The 14,931-nt window shown below is 41.8% G+C and overlaps 1 protein-coding gene across 2 annotated transcripts in view; it reads left to right on the forward strand.

Annotated features, from left to right (window-relative positions):
* The first annotated feature begins 4,543 nt into the window (after positions 1-4,543).
* Positions 4,544-14,931, forward strand: part of si:ch211-121a2.4 (transmembrane protein 205) — a 36,856-nt gene continuing 26,468 nt past the window's right edge. For both annotated transcript variants that reach the window (XR_011476108.1, XM_024139559.2), the window contains exon 1: positions 4,544-4,829. The gene's annotated coding sequence lies outside the window, so the exon portion shown is untranslated. The remainder of the gene's footprint in view (positions 4,830-14,931) is intronic.

The following is a 14,931-nucleotide window of genomic DNA, read 5'->3' on the forward strand; positions in this document are numbered from 1 at the left end:
AGGTTTTTTTTCTCACCTTAGTGTGGAGTGCTTTCCTAGAAAGATTGTTTTTAAGGAGTAACAACCTAACTAAGTGGGAATTTCATGCGGACTGCTCCTTGGTATACATTCCCCTTCTCCCCTCCCCCCATTTTTTGAGGGGCTGAGGCGTTATGAGGCTTAATTGCCATTTTTGGAGCGACCACCAGATGGCAACAGACAATGATTTGTTGTAGGAGAAAATGAGTTGTGAGTGTTGACCTCCATTATATTTTTCTTTTTATATTGGGTTTTGTTTCATTGGAGTTTCTTTTCTAAAATAGGGCCAATTTTTTCTTTGTTTTTTTGGTGTACATATATTTTTTATTTTTGTCCTTTGTGTGTGTGTATATACCTATATATCATATTTGTACTTCACTTACCATATACTTGATTTTTGAGTGGTTCCAACAGCGTTACCGTTAATTACGATCTTTACACTTGATAGTGACGGGAATTTTGCCCCATAGAAAGGCGCTCTCACCGGGAGTAAAATATCGTACTTCTTTTCACACCAATGATACAGTAGACTCAGTAATCTAACCGGTTGTCCACAGAGCCACTCTATATCAAATAAATCCATAATTTGCCATATTTAACATCCTAGTGAGTGAGTCAACTGGATGAAAATTAGGAATATATATCCTGCCTCTTTTGCATATGAGTATTTTAAAGCCCTCCCACGACCATGGGTACCTTTTTAACGGCTTTACCTTAACGCAACTTTCATTCACTGAAATGTTTGGATTAAACTCTGACAAGTTATCAATTTCATACTCCAGGCAGGTATGGGTGATCGCACTTTATTAAAGAATAACCAAGCACCACCACAGATGACACTCAAAATTGAAAGCGGCCTTTAAAATATAAATGCAACTTCCTAACCTCCTACTTATATCACAACAAAACCCTAGCAAAGTAACTTGAACAGACCAGAGATGAGAATGGAGAAACATGATCGACATATATCTGAGGGAGCATTTTATCGCCGCGCCGCCGTTATTATGCCATTATGCATTGACTAGACAGTAACGCACTTCAACCTACTATACACCAGTAAAGCCTTAGATAAGGCGGTGATGTGGGCAAAGGCCAGATACAAACACAAATTCACATCTTCTTCAGTAACTACCTTAAAAGATATGCTGCTATATTTAAGTACTCCATTGACTCCGACCTGTCCTGTCTAAACTGATATACTCGTCTGTTTAAGTTCAGGCATTGCAGTTTTAGTTGGGTCGTGCTTGTGTGCGTAGTTGGACCGTGAGCACGATCCCACGACTGGCTCCAAGAGTGCTTCACATCGGTTTGAATACAGCTTCCCAGGCCCACAGGGACTTTCCCTGTCGAAATATGCCAGCTGCACCATAAGACTACCAAGACGGTATCTCTAGCTAGTGTTCATCCCACCTAGAATCTCCCGGTAAGGGGCAATATGGTTAAGGAACCAGCGCCCTTTTCCTAGTTATCGAGTGACACCTCGGTAAGGGGCAATATGGTTAAGGAACAGGCCTTTAGTATTCCTGTAGACAAACAGACAAACCATAGCCTGACTACCAACAGCAATACKATAGGGTTTGCTGGGGGTACACAGGGAAGGMAGGTGCAGGTAGAGGTTCATGTTGGGACTACTTCTCCCCGTAGAGTGGTTCCCTCTATGAGCCCACCTWCTAACCAACTATCTCCCCTCTTATGMGAAACCTGTCTCACCCCTCGGGAATTAGGCCCTGCAAAGAGTGGAAGGACTAGCTTCAGACTTACCCCAACAATCAAGAAGAGCACGGGGATATTTAATCCCCAAACTCAGCGACCAAGATGTAATTTGGCCCAGCCTAAAGTCCCATCCTTGATAATCCCAGGTAGAGAACACTCAAATGTACCTTTAACAGCAGAGGGATTGGAGATTARMGTGAATAACGGAAATAGTCTAYAACTACCATTGAATAATGTGGCTGTTTTGAWGGATGACATGGTTTTATCCAATTCTACTACAGGTTCACAACAAGATAATCATCAAGGTACGGTAGCAATGGAAAACGGAAACGAAACGGGATCTGGGACAGAACTAATACTGGAACCTGTAATAAGAGAAAAACTTCTATATCCCACATGTCATTCCAGAACTGAAAGGAAAATAAATGATTGGAGTATTGAGATTACAAAGCCCGTGGTTTTTATTGGGGATTCCAACCTTGCGCGCATTCCTAGCTTTACAGACACTAACACACAGATAGATAGCTTTCCGGGAGCAACCTTCAGACATATTGCAGGAGTGATAGGCAAGTTGGAGAAACAGCAAAACACACAGAAGGTGGTTTTATCAGTGGGTCTTGTTAACGGCTTGAACCAGCAGTACACAACTGCAGTCAAGCAGTTGCAACAACTACTGAATAAAACAACTGAAGTTTTTCCTCATGCACAGGTTTATGTTCCCATCATACACTTTTCGGATGAGCTTTCATGGGAAAAGCAGGAGGTACGGAATCAATGGAACCAGTATATTCAGAAAAATTGTAGGGAACTACTGGATCTGAATAAACGTAGATTTCACACAGTGCAGGATGATCCAATACATTGGAGACCAGATACAGCTGTAAACATTTTAAACTACTGGCTAGACCAGTTAAACTATTAAGAGGGGAAGAGTGTATTGGTATTACTCCCCAGCACTCTAATGTACTTAACTTATCGATTACTTTTGGACGTACAGCGGCAGAACAGCAACTCCTGGAGAAGGGCCTTATGTTTATTCCGACACCCGCCAAGATAGATCGCATGGAGCTCAGGAGGGATCTGCACACTTATCATAGAAAATTAAAATTACTTGATCATTTTAATTATAATATTGATAATCAAAGAATACCATTTATTGGTCCATCACACTGGGAGCCTAAGTTACAGGGAGTGTCTAATACGATGTAGACTTTAATCCAAAGGGACTCTACTTCCTTTAGTACATTTAGGTTTCATATGTCAGGAAAAGATAATCTTACAAAACAAGAACGTAAATCATTAAAATCCTTAAGTAAGAATTCAAACATAGTTATAAAACCAGCGGATAAAGGATCAAAGATTGTTATATTGGATAAAACCCAGTATCTGATAGAGGCGAATAGGCAGTTGAGTAATTCTAAACATTATAGACCACTTACTCATTCATTGCAGCAGGAGACCCAGAGAAAAATGAGGCGGATTATAAGAGGAACTTTATGAGAATAATTACATTACAGACAAACAAATGTTTTACCTATTTGGACCAGATACCCCACGCCCCAGYCAATTTTATTTGTTGCCTAAAATCCACAAACCTCCTGAGACTTGGACCATTCCCTCAGAGGTTCCATGTGGTAGGCCGATTGTATCGGATTGTGGTTCAGAATCGTATAGAATAGCGGAGTATTTAGATTATTTCATAAATCCTCTGTCACGGAAACATCAAAGCTCCATTAAAGATACGTATGAATTTGTGACAAAATTGAAAGAAATTAGTGTGCCTCGAGAAACTGTGTTTTTTTCAATTGATATTGACTCCTTGTATACCAACATTGACACCAACTTGGGTTTTAGAGCAATCAAAAACATTTTCCATAAATATCCAGACCTGCATAGGTCAACTCCACTGCTTTTATTGGTTCAATGAGACCTTTCAGCAATCCATACTCAGTTGGACCCAAACCACTGAGAAATACGTCTGCTTTCTTTTCATCTTTGATTTCATTTGCAGGCAGCCAACGCTCTAAATGGGAATCAAAATCCTCTTTTGTGGCCTCAAACTCTGGTACTCGACCAATGGTTGCCATTTCCTTCATTTTCAGAATTTTCATCTAATTCTTCACTTTCTCCATTTCAGAAGTTTCTGCAATTTCTTAATTTTCTGCACTCATRTGTAATAATTTTCCGTTTGTTCTTTTTCGTCGTTTAAAAAAATGTTTTACAATATTTCTCCGCTGAGATCGCCTATTTTCAATGGGTTCAATGACAGTTCTTACATTAAACACCAGAGGGCAGTGTCGCTATTCTGGACTCCAATATAGGCTTGCTACTTGGCAGCTCCCGAACACTGTAAAAGCTGTCATCAAGGCGAAGGGTGGCTACATAGAATAATCTCAAATCTAAAATATATTTTGATTTGTTTAACACTTTTTTGCTTACTACATGATTCCATACGTGTTATTTCATAGTTGATGATGTCTTCACTATTATTCTACAATGTAGAAAATAGTAAAATAAAGAAAAACCCTTGAATGAGTAGGTGTGTCCAAACTCTTGACTGGTCCTGTAMGCTTCAGTAAGGTTGGTTTCTTAGCGTTCATAGCAATGGTTATCAACTGTGCGCGGAGATGGAACGTAAATCACAGAAAATATATATTGTGGTGGCAGCTGCAGAGAAGTATTTTGGTATACGAGATCTGACTTCAGAAAAGTTACAGGGATGGTGTCCTGTTCTCCCAGGTCGTTCGCATGGTGCAGGAGCAGATAGGGTCAAAGTAGTGGAATGGGGTAGTGGGTTCTTAATGAGTGTAGTTTTTTTCAAATGAAATAGTGGTGTATAAGTGTAGGGTTAGTTGGTGGTGCAATTATTAATATTTATTTCATTTTACGAACAAGAATAATTAAGATAGTTGAATGTACTATAGGTTGGCCGTGACTGGCCTCACACTTCAGTACAGTAGGTGGTAGTGTATGCACCTTAAAGTTGGATAAAGTCCGCCAACCGATTCCCAACGAAGAAGAAGTGCGCCTCTCTCTCCCTCCAGTCAGCAAGGAAAGGTGTCGTTTTCAAGACTGCAACAAACTGATCGCTATTTGAGGTGCTGTTGAAATAACATTCATTTCCTAAATAGAGATTAATGGACGTTGGCCTGAAAAGCACTGATTACAAATTATTGAAATCTTTATGCACGATTAGACAACTTAGCACAATTTAGGTAGCAAGCCTGTCATAATTGGCTAGCTAACCTGCCAGGCAGCCAGCAGTTAGCTAGCAGCTACAGTACTTCTTTTGAAACATGACAACACATTAGTGAAGTAGCTAGCCAACGTAGTTCGTTGAAGGTGACATTGAAGCTGGCTTGTTTTATGTTTTTTTCCACACTGAGCAAATGGCTTGCTGGCTAACGTTAGCTGCCTAACTATGTAGCATGCTGTAACCAGCTAGCTGGCTAAGTATGTCTGCAGTTAGTTAGCTAGTCATATTATATGCTGTCAGACGGATAAAAACTAGGCAAGTCAGTTAAGAACACATTATTATTTACAATGACGGCCTACAAAAAATGTCTTCTGCGGGGACGGGGATTAAACATACATTTAAATAAAAATATAGGACAAAACGCACATCACAACACTAACGTTACATAGAGACCTAAGACAACAACATAGCATATCAACACATTGTTCTGGTGTCGAAATAATCAAGGGACGCAACAGTGTAAAGCTGTTGGGAAATAGCCGTAAGAATCGGACGACACGTTAATTACCAGTACCGAGTCGATGTGTGAGGGTACTAGGTAATTGAGAGATATGTAACGTTACATAACGTATACAGTGCCAGTCGAAAATGTGGACACACCTACTCATTCCAGTGTTTTTATTTTATTTTTACTATTTTCTACATTGTAGAATAATAGTGAAGACATCAAAACTATGAAATAACACATGGAATCATGTAGTAACCAAAAAAATTAAAATATATTTAATATTCGAGATTATTCAAAGTAGCCACCCTTTGCTTGGATGACAGCTTTGCACACTCTTGGCATTCTCTCAACCAACTTCATGATGTAGTCACCTGGAAGGAATTTCAATTAACAGATGTGCCTTGTTAAAAGTGAATTTGTGGAATTTCGTTCCTTAATGCATTTGAGCTAATCAGTTGTTGTGATAAGGTAGGGGTGGTACAGAAGATAGCCGTATTTGGTAAACCCTCGTATTGTCTTAAGTATCAAAAATGACCCGCCACTATGTTGAACAGCAGAGAAAACCCCATAAATATTTTTTCAACTTGAAATGTGATGACTTTTCCTAGAGTGACCCCAACATTAGAAAAAGTAAACATCGCGTTTGTTCATATTTACATGAAAGCTGTACTCCACCAGGGTACAAAGATTCTGAGGGTCATTTTTGATCCGACAGTTATAAAATAATTTACACACCAACAAAAAAAAAACACAACAATGAGAAATTGAGATTGTGTGCTACTGATTGAACTCACAACCCCACACATGGCTCAAGTTCACAGACAAAATAAAAACCATTTCAGAGAAAATAAACATTTCTTGAAAACATTGTTTGCTAATGGTGAATGCAGTCAGAGGCTATAAAGGTGCTGCAGATGACAGTCCCTCCAGTTCTCTGCTGAAGCCATGAGTGCACGTTTCAGTGCCCAACAGGTCGTAGATCTGATTTTTATTTTCTTCAGATGTCCAGGAGGAGCAAGATGGTTTAGAAGAGGTATTTAAAGAAGAAGATGGGGAAGAATACACAACCCAGAGCACGATGCATCATCTTCAGATGGAGAAATCCCAAGCTGAAAGATACATTTTTGTCAAAGAACAGCAAAATAACATGATCCTTGTCACCATATGATAACCAGGGCAGGAMGGCAGCACACATGTCATAAGGATGCAAGGCATGCAGTTGCCCAGGACATTGCCTCAACATTCTACTTGTTCACACCAGCCATCGAAAAAATCATCCTGGAAATGACAAATTTGGAGGGTTTCTGTAAATATGGAGACAACTGGAAAAGGATGGATGAGATTGACCTGCGTGCCTACATAGGACTGCTAATCTTAGCGGGTGTGTATAGGTCCAGAGGCGAGGCTACATGTAGTCTCTGGGATGCAGAGAGTGGAAGGGCGATTTTCTGTGCCACGATGCCACTGAAAGTCTTTCACATGATCTCAAGAATGCAAAGATTTGATAACTGTGAGTCAAGACGTGTGAGAGACAAACTGGCAGCCATAAGAAGTGGGTGGAGCGTCTGCCGTACCTCTACAACCCTGGGCTTGAAGTAACAGTGGATGAGCAACTGGTTCCATTCAGAGGTACATTTTATTTTCATATCTGTAATGTAAGAGATTTTCACTGTTCATTTCATTATGTATTGCTGTAATATCATTGATTTATGTGATTGTTTTCTGTGACACTGATACTAATTACTGATAGTAATCTCTTTTGTCAAAAGGTCGCTGTCCTACCGGTAGTATATGCCCAGCAAGTCAGCGAAGTATGGCGTCAAGATATGGGTGGCCTGTGACACACAATTCAGCTACGCTTGGAAGATTCAAGTCTACACAGGGAAGCTGACCGGTGGAGGCCCGGAGAAGAACCAGGGGATGCGGGTTGTGCTTGATGTGACGGATTGAGGGGGTACAATGTCACGTGACAATTTCTTCACCTCTTATGAACTCAGCCAGCAGCTCCAGAAGATCACCATGGTTGGCACAGTTAGAAAGAACAAGCCTGAGCTCCCCCGTACACTCCTCGCAACAAAGGGGAGAGAGGCCTTCTCATCAAAGTTTGCCTTCACCACCACTCTAGTTTCTTACCTCCCAAAGAGGAACAAGAATATGGTCCTCCTGAGCACACTGCACAAAACGGCTGAGATCAGTAATCATAAGGACAGGAAGCCAGACATCATCCTGGACTACAACCACAACAAAGGAGGTGTGGACAAGGTGATTGGAACTTACAGCTGCAGGATGACTGGCCCCTGGTCATCTTCCATATCCTCATTGATGTGTCCTCATACAATGCCTTCGTGATATGGAACAAGATCAACCCTACCTGGAGCGCCTGATAAGCGGAACAAGAGGGTGTTCCTGGAGCAGCTGGGAAAGACACTTGTAACCCCACACATTCAAAGAAGGGAGAGCCAAAGGACTGTAAAACAAATACATCTGCAAAGTCCATGCACACACACTTGCATACTTTCCTACATGTGCTAATTAGATTTCATTGATTTATGTTCAGGTTTTTGTATCTAGTTTATTCTTATTTGTTTATACACCTTGTGGGTGGGGCAATGGTTAAAAAAATGTGAGAAGACTAGTATTTTGTAGTTGAATTCCTCATTGTACAGTATAAGAATATCACTATGTTGCCAAAAAAGTTCAAGATGTATTGTTTCCTTTCAATAAAATGCATTCAAGACTACTTTTTCACATTTCTGCTTCTATCTTAGGCTATACAAGTGCTGTCTCTTGCTAAAAAATCTTTTTACACCTATGCAGTACCTTTTTTAGAAATAATAAACCTCTACTTTAGTAAAGAACTATTGACAGGTGTGTTGTAATAAAAACGAGTGGTGTAGACTGCATTTAATCAGTGTTTCTGCATTGTGAAGAGGGGAAAACCCAGATATTCAAAGTTTGAAGAATGACTGGTTGTTTCTTCATGTAAAATAGATTTGGAGTTAAAAATTKAATTAAGCTAATTTATTTTAGGTGTTTAGTGAAGGCGGGACATTTTTTTACCCTTAGGACAAGGAGTCTACAGAATGTTAAGACTACACAAGGGTTGTTTAAGACATGAAGGTCAGTCAATCTGGAGAATTTCAAGGATTTTGAAAGTTGCTTAAATTGCAGTCGTAAAAACCAAGTGCTATGATGAAACTGGCTCTCATGAGGACCGCCACAGGAAAGGAAGACCCAGAGTTACCTCTGCTGCAGAGGATACATTCATTAGAGTTAACTGCACCTCAGATTGCAGCCCAAATAAATGCTTCAGAGTTCAAGTAACAGACACATCTCAACATCAACTGTTCAGAGGAGACTGCGTGAATCAGGTCTTCATGGTCGAATTGCTGCAAAGAAACCACTAAAGGACACCAATAAGAAGAGACTTGCTTGGGCCAAGAAACACGAGTAATGGACATTAGACCGGTGGAAATCTGTCCTTTGGTCTGATCAGTCCAAATTTTAGATTTTTGGTTCCAACCGCCGTGTCTTTGTGAGACGCAGAGTAGGTGAATGGATGATAGCCGCCTGTGTGGTTCCCACCGTGAAGCATGGAGGAGGAGGTGTGATGGTGCTTTGCTGGTGACACTGTATGTGATTTATTTAGAATTCAAGGCACACTTAACCAGCATGGATACCACAGCATTCTGTAGCGATACGCCATCCCATCTGGTTTGGTCTTAGTGGGACTATCCTTTGTTTTTCAACAGGACAATGACCCAACACACCTCCAGGCTGTGTAAGGGCTATTTGACCAAGAAGGAGAGTGATGGAGTGCTGCATCAGATGACCTGGCCTCCACAATCACCCGACCTCAACCCAATTGAGATGGTTTATGATGAGTGAAGGAAAAGCAGCCAACAAAGGCTCAGCATATGTGGGAACTGTTGGAAACGCATTCCAGGTGAAGTTGGTTGAGAGAATGCCAAGAATGTGCAAAACTGTCATGGCTACCTTGAAGAATCTGAAATACAAAATATATTTTGATTTAACACTTTTCTGTTACTACATGATTCCATATGCATTATTTCATAGTTAAGATGTCTTCACTATTATTCTACAATGTAGAAAATAGTAAAAAATTAAGAAAAACCCTTGAATGAGTAGGTGTGTCAACTTTTGACTGGTACTGTAGGTACGGATAAAGTGACTAGGCAACAAGATAGATGAACAGTAGCAGCAGCGTACAGTGCCTTTGGAAAAGATATCGCGGAAAGCTTCATCAATAAGTGCATCGATGACYTCCCCCCCACAGTGACTGTACGTACATACCCCAACCAGAAGCCATGGATTACCGGCAACATCTGCACTGAGCTAAAGGTTAGAGCTGCCGCTTTCAAGGAGCAGGACTCTAACCTGGAAGCTTATAAGAAATCCCGCTATGCCCTCCGACGAACCATCAAACAGCCAAACCCTCAATACAGGACTAAGATCGAATCATACTACACCGGCTCGGACGCTCGGATGTGGCAGGGCTTGCAAACTATTAGACTACAAAGGGAAGCACAGCCGAGAGCTGCCCAGTGACACAAGCCTACCAGACGAGCTAATTTACTTTTATACTCGCTTGAGGCAAGTAACACAAACATGCATGAGAGCACCAGCTGTTCCGGAAGACTGTGTGACTACGCTCTCCGCAGCCGATGTGAGTAAGACCTTTAAACAGGTCAACATTCACAAGGCCGCAGGGCCAGACGGATTACCAGGATGTGTACTCCGAGCATGCGCTGACCAACTGGCAAGTGTCTTAACTGACATTTTCAATCTGTCCCTGACTGAGTCTGTAATACCAACATGTTTCAAGCAGACCACCATAGTCCCTGTGCCCAAGAAAGCGAAGGTAACCTACCTAAATGACTACCGACCCGTAGCACTCACGTCTGTAGCCATGAAGTGCTTTGAAAGGCTGGTCATGGCTCACATCAACACCATTATCCCAGAAACCCTAGACCCACTCCACTTTGCATACCGCCCCCAACAGATCCACAGATGATGCAATCTCAATAGCACTCCACACTGCCCTTTCACACCTGGACAAAAGGAACACCTATGTGAGAATGCTATTCATTGACTACAGCTCATCACTTAGCTAAGGACCCTGGGACTAAACACCTCCCTCTGCAACTGGATCCTGGACTTCCTGACGGGCCGCCCCCAMGTGGTAAGGGTAGGTAACAACACATAACAACACATCCGCCACTCCCTGTTCACTCATGACTGCACGGCCAGGCATGACTCCAACACCATCATTAAGTTTGCCGATGACACAACAGTGGTAGGCCTGATCACCAACAACGATGAGACAGCCTATAGGGAGGAAGTCAGAGACCTTGCCATGTGGTGCAAGGACAACCTCTCCCTCAACGTGATCAAGAAAAAGGAGATGATTGTGGACTACAGGAAAAGGAGGACCTAGCACACCCCCATTCTCATCGACGGGGCTGCAGTGGAGCAGGTTGAGAGCTTCAAGTTCCTTGATGTCCACATCACCAACAAACTAACATGGTCCAAGGACACCAAGACAGTTGTGAAGAGGTCACAACAAAACCTATTCCCCCCTCGGGAGACTGAAAAGATTTGGCATGGGTCCTCAGATCCTCAAAAGGTTCTATAGCTGCACCATCGAGAGCTTCCTGACTGGTTGCATCACTAGTCATAGACTGTTCTCCCTGCTACCGCACGGCAAGTGGTATCGGAGCGCCAAGTCGAGGTACAAAAGGCTTCTAAACAGCTTCTACCCCCAAGCCATAAGACTACTGAACATCTAATCAAATGGCTACCCAGACTACTTGCATTGGACCCCCCCCTCCCCATTATTTTACGCAGCTGCTACTGTTATTATCTATGCATAAGTCACTTTAATAACTCTACTCACGTGTGTATATATAACCTCAATCACCTCAACTAACCGGTGCCCCTTCACATCGCAGTTGCAAATGAGAACTTGTTCTCAACTAGCCTATCTGATTAAATAAAGGTGAAAAAATTAATAAAAAATTGACAGCCTAGCTATTGTTATTTCACTGCTACTCCTTAACCTCTCTAGGGTATGTGAGACGGTAGCGTCCCACCTCTTCAACAGCTAGTGAAACTGCAGGGCGCCATAATTAAATTTCCTCAAACAAACAAGTATTTTACACCATTTTAAAGATATACTTGTTGTAAATCCAGCCACAGTGTCCGATTTCAAAAAGGCTTTACGACGAAAGCAAACCAAACGATTATGTTAGGTGAGTGCCTATTCACAGAATAACACAGCCATTTTTCCAGCCAAAGAAGAGATTCACAAAAAGCAGAAATATAGATAAAATTAATCACTAACCTTTGATGATCTTCATCAGATGACACTCATAGGACTTCATGTTACACAATACATGATGTTTTGTTTGGTAAAGTTCATATTTATATCCAAAAATCTGAATATACATTGGCGGCGTTACTTCAGAAGTTCCAAAACATCCGGTGATTTTGCAGAGAGCCACATCCATTTACAGAAATACTCATTATAAATGTTGATGAAAATACAAGTATTAAACATGGAATTTTAGATGCACTTCTCCTTAATGCAACCGCTTTGTCAGATTTCAAAAAAGCTTTACTGAAAAAGCAAACCATACAATAATCTGAGTTGGCGCTCAGAGCCCAATCAAGACACAAATATATCAGCCATATTGTGCAGTCAACAGAAGTCAGAAATAACATTATAAACATTCACTTACCTTTGATGATCTTCATCAGAATGCACTCCCAGGAATCCCAGTTCCACAATAAATGTTTGTTTTGTTCATAATGTCCATCATTTATGTCCAAATTCCTCCTTGTTGTTCTAGCGTTCAGTACACTTTCCAAACTCACGACGCGCGGGCAGGTCCAGCAGAAAGTACGGACGAAAAGTTTAAAAAAAAGTTATATTACAGTCCGTAAAAACATGAGAAAGTATTGAATCAATCTTTAGGATGTTTTTAACATAATTCTTCAATAATGTACCAACCGGAGAATTCCTTTGTCTTCAGAAGTGCGATGGAACAGAGCTCGCTCTCACATGAACGCGCATGGTCAGGTCATGGTAGACCTTACTCAATCCCCTCTCATTCAGCCCCACTTCACAGTAGAGGCATCAGACAAGGTTCTAAAGACTATTGACATCTAGTGGAAGCCTTAGGAAGTGCAACATTACCAATTTCCCACTATCTTCAATAGGAGCTGAGTTGAAAATCGACCAACCTCAGATTTCCCACTTCCTGGTTGGATTTTTTCTCAGGTTCTTGCCTGCCATATGAGTTCTGTTATACTCACAGACATCATTCAGAGTGTTTTCTATCCAAATCTACTAATAATATGCATATTCTAGCTTTTATGGCTGAGTAGCAGGCCGTTTACTCTGGGCACGCTTTTCATCCGGACGTGAAAATACTGCCCCCTACCCCAAAGAAGTTAATTATTTGTTGTTGTTTTTTTGCTATTTTTTTTTTTAACTGCATTGTTGGTTAAGGGCTTGTAAGTAAGCATTTCACTGTAAGGTATAACCCTGTTTTATTTCGATAAAGACCCATTACTCAGTACTTTGTTGAAGCATCTTTGGCAGCGATTACAGCCTCAAGTTTTCTTGCGTATGATGTTACAAGCTTGGCACACCTGTATTTGGGGAGTTTCCCCATTCTTCTCTGCAGATCCTCTCAAGCTCTGTCAGGTTGGACGGTAAGCAATGCTGCGCAGCTATTTTCAGGTCTCCCCAGAGATGTTAGATCGGGTTCAAGTCCAGGTTCTGGCTGGGCTACTCAAGGGCATGCAGAGAGTTGTCCCGAAGCCACTCCTGCATTGTTTTGGCTGTGTGCTTAGGTTCGTTGTCCTGTTTGGAAGGTGAACCTTCGCCTCAGTCCTGAGAACTCTGGAGTAGATTTTCATCAAGGATCTCTGTACTTTGCTCTGTTCAGCTTTGCCTCGATCCTGACTAGTCTCACAGTCTCTGCCTCTGAAAAACATCCGCACAGCATGATGCTGCCACCACCATGCTTCACCGTAGGGAAGGTTTCCTCCAGACATGACGCTTGGCATTCAGGCCAAAGAGTGTAATCTTGGTTTCATCAGACCAGAGAATCTTTTTTTTCATGATCTGAATGTCTTTAGGTGCCTTTTGGCAAACTCCAAGCGGGCTGTCATGTGCCTATTTACTGAGGAGTGGTTTCCGTCTGGCCGCTCTACCATAAAGGCCTGATTGATGAAGTGCTGCAGGGATGATTGTCCTTCTGGAAGGTTCTACCATCTCCACAGCCGAGCTCTGTCAGAATGACCATCGGGTTCTTGGTCAAGGACCTTCTCCCCTGATTGCTCAGTTGGGCCGGGCAGCCAGCTCTAGGAAGTGTCTTGGTGGTTCCAAACTCCTTTCATTTAAGGATGACAGAGGCCACTGTGTTCTTGGGGACCTTCAATGCTGCAGATGTTTTGGTACCCTTCCCCAGATCTGTCTTTGACAAAATCCTGTATCGGAGCTCTACGGACAATTCCTTCGACCTCTTGGTTTTTGCTCTGACATACACTGTTGACTGTGGGACCTTATATAGACAGGTATGTGCCTTTTCAAATCATGTCCAAACAATTGAATTTACCACAATCAAGTTGTAGAAACGTCTCAAGGATGATCAATGGAAACAGAATGCTCAATTGAGTCTCATACCATAGGGTCTGAATAGTTATGTAAGTAAGGTAAGTTTTATATTTATAAAAACCTGTTTGTGCTTAGTCATTATGGGGTATTGTGTCATTATGGGGTATTGTGTCATTATGGGGTAGTGTGTCATTATGGGGTATTGTGTCATTATGGGGTATTGTGTCATTATGGGGTAGTGTGTCATTATGGGGTAGTGTGTCATTATGGGTCTGTGTGTGTGTAGATTAATTTTACATTAAGGCTGTAACGTAACAAAATGTGTTAAAGGTCAAGGGGTCTGAATACTTTCCGAAAGTCACTATGTGATGAGTCAAGAGTTAGTCTAGGTAGCTATTTAACTAACTATTTAGCAGTCTTATGGTTTGGGGGTAGAAGCTGTTCAGGGTCCTGTTGGTTCCAGACTTGGTGCATCGGTACCGCTTGCTGTGCGGTAGCAGAGAACACAGTATTGGTGTGTGGGTAATATCACTGGGGAAGCCAAACCAGGAAACAAGCCATATTACAACCTATGTGTTGTGATAATTGTGTTTGCTAAACACCATCCTCCTCTCTGTCATGTTGACTCACCCTACTGGTAGAGAAACACCATCCTCCTCTCAAATGTTGACTCACCCTACTGGTAGAGAAACACCATCCTCCTCTCTGTCATGTTGACTCACCTACTGGTAGAGAAACACCATCCTCCTCTCTGTCATGTTGACTCACCCTACTGGTAGAGAAACACCCTCCTCTCTCTCATGTTGACTCACCCTACTGGTAGAAAACACCATCCTCCTCTCTGTCATA

This window comes from Salvelinus sp. IW2-2015, unplaced genomic scaffold, assembly GCF_002910315.2.
Source record: "Salvelinus sp. IW2-2015 unplaced genomic scaffold, ASM291031v2 Un_scaffold1832, whole genome shotgun sequence".
NCBI classification, from domain to species: domain Eukaryota; kingdom Metazoa; phylum Chordata; class Actinopteri; order Salmoniformes; family Salmonidae; genus Salvelinus; species Salvelinus sp. IW2-2015.